Source organism: Chiloscyllium plagiosum, unplaced genomic scaffold, assembly GCF_004010195.1.
Source record: "Chiloscyllium plagiosum isolate BGI_BamShark_2017 unplaced genomic scaffold, ASM401019v2 scaf_11422, whole genome shotgun sequence".
In the NCBI taxonomy this organism is placed as follows: Eukaryota; Metazoa; Chordata; class Chondrichthyes; order Orectolobiformes; family Hemiscylliidae; genus Chiloscyllium; species Chiloscyllium plagiosum.
Window position 1 is genome coordinate 29,046 of NW_025215265.1, and position 6,309 is coordinate 35,354.

Below are 6,309 nucleotides of genomic sequence, written 5' to 3' on the forward strand. Positions count from 1 at the left end.
CAATATGGCGCCTGTTTTCAAGGATGGAGCGAGACACAGAAAAGAAACCATTTATCCCAACCATTATTGCTGGGAATCTGCGACAGTCTGTTATTATGAAAGGAATTGCAGGGCATTTAGAAAAGCTTCAGGCAGAGTCAGCATGGTTTTGTGAAAGGGAAACCATATTTTGCCTTGTAAATCATGCAAAGTTTTTCTGAAGATCCCTGAGAATGTAACAAGCGGACTTGATAAAGGGGAGCAGGTAGACATGAGGCTTTCCAGAGATTTTCCACAAGGTATCAAAAAGGAAAGGTTCTTCCACCAGACAGAACCTCAGAATATAGACAGAAACTCACAGTATGATTGAAAATGTATTAGCATGGGATGACGGATGGTTATCACATTGAAATCGGAGAGTCAGGATTCATCGATCTTTATGATAAAGTCATATCTACTGGAGTATCACCAATATCAGTCCAATGGCTTCAGTTATTTACATCTATACTGAGAGCCTGAAGGAGAGAGCTGATTGTAATACACATCTGAGTTTGAGGACGACACTGACAACCAAAAGGCAGGCTGTTATTTAATGAAGAGGAGACCCAACAAAAGCGCAGTACAAAGGGATTGGAGTGTTCCTGCGAATGAAACATTAAGTCATCATGCCGATGCAGCAAGTAACTCAATTGGTACATTAAGCGGGTTTCTGGGATGAAAGGGTTGAATTATTAAGTACATCTAGAATGGTGAGGCAATTATTCATTGTGCTTGAAATGAATGAGCATGACATTACGGAAATGGACAAGGTGCAGAGGGGGCTTGACAACATATTTGTTGAGAATGTGGTTCCACACTTGGGCATAGTGTCTCACTCTAGAACATTGACACAGAATAAGGGATATCGATTTCAAACTGAGATGTAAAGAAATGTCATACTTCAGAAAATAGTGAATGTCTGGTATTCCCGAACCCAGAGAGTTGTGGAAGGTGGTCACTGAATGTATTTACAGAGGTGGTGGATTGGTTTCGGACATATAAGCGAGTTGAGAGATACGAGGGGGTAGCAGGAAAGTGGAGTTGAGCCAGCCTGGATTCTACAAGTACATTTTCGAAACAAGGCCTAACCATCGGAGTGACCTCGTTCTGCTCCTGTGTAGCAGGTCAGAAGGGCTGAATGGAACATCAGAGCACAGGGCTGAGGGACACGAGTCGGCCATTCGGCCCTTTGACACTACTCCACCAATAAAGTAGGTCATGGTTCATCTCATTGTGTTCTCAGGTGCACTTTTCTCTCCATGCACCATTATCCCTGATACACATGTCTATGGAAAATCAGACGAAGCCAGTCTCGATGTAATATAAAGATTCAGCCATCACAAACTTCTGGGAAAGAGAAATCCCATTTGAATAAATGCCCACTTTGTGAATTATTCTCACTCCGGTTCTGACTGTGGTTGTAGGGTGCAACTGTTACCTTTTCTGGTACCGCTCCTCCACAGTTTGCAACAAATTTAAATGTAACCTGGTTGGAGATATGGCCGATCCTAAAGGTCTCAGACTGGGTCAGGTTCAGTGATAGGAACAAGTCAGGCAGATTTCTTTAGTCGGCCACATATAACTAATAGAAATAACGGAGCAGCATGATGGATCTGTGGTTAGCACTGCTGCCTCATATCACCAAGGAGCTGGGTTCAACTGCAACCATCAATTCTCACCATATCTGTGTGTGTTTCCTCCTGGTGATCCCGTTTTCTCCCACAGACCAAAGCTGTGCAGGTTAGAGTTAATTGGCCATGCTCAATTGTCCATAGTGCTCAGGGATATGGAGGTTAGCTAGTTTACTCATGGAAAATGCAGGATTACATGGTTAGGGTAGGGGGATAGGTCTGGGTGGGATGCCGTTCGTGGGCCAGTGTGGACTCAATGGACAGAATGTCCTGCTTCCACACTGTAGAGGTTCTATGACAATGACAAGTTTGGACTAGACAAACACCCAGTGGTTATTTACCTGATCCATTCTCCTCAAGGTCTTGCATATTTCAATAAGATCTTCACTCATTCCAAGAATTATCCATTAAAGCCTCCATAATATAAGCCCTTCATTTCTGGAATACGTGAAGTGAACCATCTCTGAACTGCTTCCAATATAATTATATCTTTTCTCTGGTAAGTAGACAAAATAACAACATCACACCCCAGATGACGTTGTTTCTTATTTTCTCAGTGTTGTAAGACTTTGGAAATCTCTTCCCACAGAGCAATGGAAGCAGAGATATTGAATATTTTTTGAGGCACAGACAGAAGGTTCGTGGATAACAATGGAGTCAATGATTATTGGGCAGGAATGTGCAGTGTGGGGGAAATGCTGGCAGTCGTACAAAATGACACTGATCCAAAACACCCAGGAACATAAGGCAAAACAAATGGTAAGGTAGGTAAATAAAATAAATGCAAAAGTGAGAGAATAGAGTTCCAAAGGACCATGGGTCTGTTCTTTCATGAGACAGAGACCACTCGTGGTGGATTAACCTGAGGGTCAGCACACCTAAGGTTTTGAGGTGAGGTTGATAAGCGTCCTCTTCATGGCAACCTCTGTCAGTGTGGGAAATTGAACCTGGGCTGGCGTCCACCCTCTGCATCCCAAACCAGCCGTCCAGCCAAATGAGTGGGAGACTGTGTAACTGTTACAGACAGAAACAGCCACAGACAAAGGACAATAGAAACTTTCCAAACAAGGGAAAGAGGTACAATTCAGATAACGGTCAAGATAACGGCTGAGGATAAAAATGTTCTCGGATAGAAATTGTATTTTATAACGAGACAAGTATTTGGAAGCTGTCTTTGGCTGAATAATATAAGGTGAGACAAGTGTAATAATCAGAATTCTAATTGTTATTGCTTACCGATAACCATAAAATAAGTGTAGATTTTGGTCAGTCTGTGTAAAATGAGCTTATCATTTCATAAAAGTATACAACTGATGGAATATATTGTTTGCAGTGTCCGTCCCCATGAGCAATGCCCTCGAACAAGCGCTTGAAGAAAACCGGGGTAAAAGTGCCGGAGTGTCTTCTGGTCAGTAACAGGAACCCAGGGGTTTGAATAACTGAAAGTTCCTGCAGCATGGAGCTGAGAAAACCATCAAATAATCTGCAATTTTATTATGCTTGAGCACATTTGAAGGGTTGATTGGCCTCATGATGGATTTTAATTGGATGTGATTTGAAAAACATACATCTCTACTCGTTCCCCTTATACTTTACATACTGGTGCACTGACATTTTCCTGAAAAAGAAAATTACTAGGAAGATTTTCTGGAATATCCCAGAATCGGTATTCTCCAGAATATTCTCTCACCGTGTGAGGGTATTGGAAAGGCGAGAGAGAAAGAGAGAACGAGGAAAGGCGCTGCGTGCAGCCGTGAGAGTGGTGGAGCATGAGCCTTGTTCGGGTAGGTGCTATAACAGATACACAGTGTTTATAGTATGGGAGTAAAGTGGCGAGAGAGAGAGAGAAGGTGCTGCGTGCAGCAGTGAGAGTTATGCAGAATCAGCCTTGTTCGGGGGTAGACGCTATAACAGATTTCAATGAGTGTGCGGGAGCAGAGAGAAGACGGTGACCCTTATCCTGGCAGAATGGAGAAGGTTATTTATGCCTGTCCTGTATTGTTGGACATTTCTTCAGACCGCAGATCCTGCACTGAGCTGGGTGGTGAGCTGCCACCACTTTGCAGGGCAGCTCCAAACTGAGAAAGCTAAACCGTGTGTCAATTGGTCTTTTAAAGCTGGTATCAGTGCCAGGGATCACAGAGCATCCACGGGGCATCCAAGCGATGGTGCTTACCGCCAGCCATGAAGGGTGGGAGAATTAGACTGGCATTGAATGATAGGGACACCATGGGGTGGGGTGGGTAGTTAATGAGGTGAGTTCGTAAGGTAACACCAGGAAACTAACTCGGCCTCGTACAGATAATCCCTCAGTCACGCTCAATGAAAATGGCCCTGAGATAAATTCTTGTTAGTTTCTGCCCAATGAGTTGAAGAATCTGCTGACTCCACTCCCAGTTACAAAGCTGAAGAACAAATGCTCACCCAAAACTCTCCATCATCCGAACTCACACCAATATCCCCTTCACCCATCATTCCTGGGAATACTGGCTCACGTTGCAGGGTGCTGTCAAAATATCTTCATTTCAGCATTAGCTGCACATCCTGTCACTTCCAGCATGGACTGCAAGTCTCTTCACTATGGGCACTGATCTAACACATTGTTACTGAGCAATGTACTGGAGTGGTGAAAACAGCTGCTTTGACAGTAACTGTTCCAGGTTTACAGATCCATTCACTGCACAGATCTCCATACTGTACAGATGCCTTGTCTACGTCTATAGAGCAAGACACTAGTGTGGGCTGCATATCACCCATGCTGGACAGACCGTTTCATCAGCGTTTCTGAATCAATGCATCGGTGTGTACTGTACTCCTCCATGTGTTGGACAGATAGCTAGTGGACTGGAGAGATCTGTGCTACATTCCATCATAGACTGATTGCTGGGTTGTACTGAACCTGGTCTGCACAGTGCTCCATGTTGAGCAGATATCTCATCTGGACTGAAACGGTCTGGGCTGGATCTGGGAGGTGGATTAAGTTTGCGATATAATTCCTGATAGAGCTATCATTCCTCCAGGAAGGCGCATTCCGCTGTGAAATCCCGTGTTTCTGCAACATGTTGTTCATTAAGTCATTAGCCAATTAAAACGTGAATATCTGTCCTTTTTCTTATGGAACTGAGCAGGCATGTCTCAAAATATATGATGAAGGTAGTCTTGACCGGAAACCTTTCTTATTTTAAAGATAAATGTGAGGTGCTGTGTTTCAGATGCAATTCGCTTTGTGAAAATATTCGACATGAAGCAAAACACAATTCATTCAACCACTGCCGACAAACACACAAAAAAGCAGAATAATAGATTGTTTAACTACTAAACAATAATTGTTCCAATATGGTGACATCCTATAACCACACACTTGTCAAACAAAAATATTAAGGAAACAGATTGTCTCACATGCAGTTCTCCAATGCAGGAGGAATGAACATCAAAAAGACAATTCTGAGAGATGTCCAGCCTTCCAATCCTGCTGAGACCCCCAGCAATAACTGGGGAAAGGTAAAACGAAGAATCCTGGTTCTGTGACAGCTTGACTGTCACTCCACAGGACCAGGCCGCAGGTGCAAGGACCACGAGGAATGGACTGTATCTACACTGTTTATGGCACTGTAGGAGTCTCTCAAAAATGCCTAACCCCACCTAAGCCATTAAATGATGGTAAGATACATGTCAAAGTTAAACATAAATAAATAAAACAATAGGATGCAGCAGGCCTAGCTATCAGCTTCAGCCAGCATTGGGAGCCCAGCAATTCCGACCCTGCCAAAACATCGTAGGATCATCGAGTTCGTGAATAGAAAGCATCATCTCTCTGTCTCACCGCTAACTTTACAATTGGAGATGATGCTATTAGCCCAATATTCAACGATGACAACATCCCAACCAGACCAAGTATTGTTGTGACTTATAAGGATTGTAGTGAAAGGGTTAACTGGAGCTGTTTGCACATTGACTGTGATTGATGTCAGCCTCCATGAATACTAACTGTGTCATTTGAGGGTTTCCCTCTTCCATTAGTAAGGGGTAACCTTCAACCTGTTATTCCATATTATCAGCAGCAGCGTCATCCTCAAGATGATAGTGCTCAGCAGCTGCAGGGAGAGGGAGAGGGAGAGGAAGAGAATCTTAGAACAACAGATTGGAATGTTCCAACAATTGATCAGAATCTTAGAGCATTAGACTGGAATGGACAGTAGTTTGTCCGTGGGTCTATACTTACTTTCTCAGGATTGGGCATGGTTAGAGTTGCGGATACGAGCCGTTCTGATGATCATTCAGGCAGGTTACTATCCCATCCTCGCTATTATTGTTGTCTCTGGTAAGCCTATTTCTGTCAATTCTATTAGCGATCGTGAAGGTTGTTGCTATTTCTGTTATTTATATTTAACGAATACATAACCTGTTATCTTCAGTTTCACTCACAAATTCCACTTCATTTCTATCAATGACTGAATCCTCACTAATAAAAATTGAAGAAGGAACAAGACTGTACAAACACGAGTTTTCCTTTTGCCCTGAACTGTTTTCTGTCTCTATATTCTCTCTTTTTTCAACCCTGGCTACACCCACCATTATAATATCCCCAGTCTCCAGCTCTGCCTCAGTGCTGTTCCAAAATAAGCTATCATCTGCCCCCTTGTTAACTTCAGATTTTACG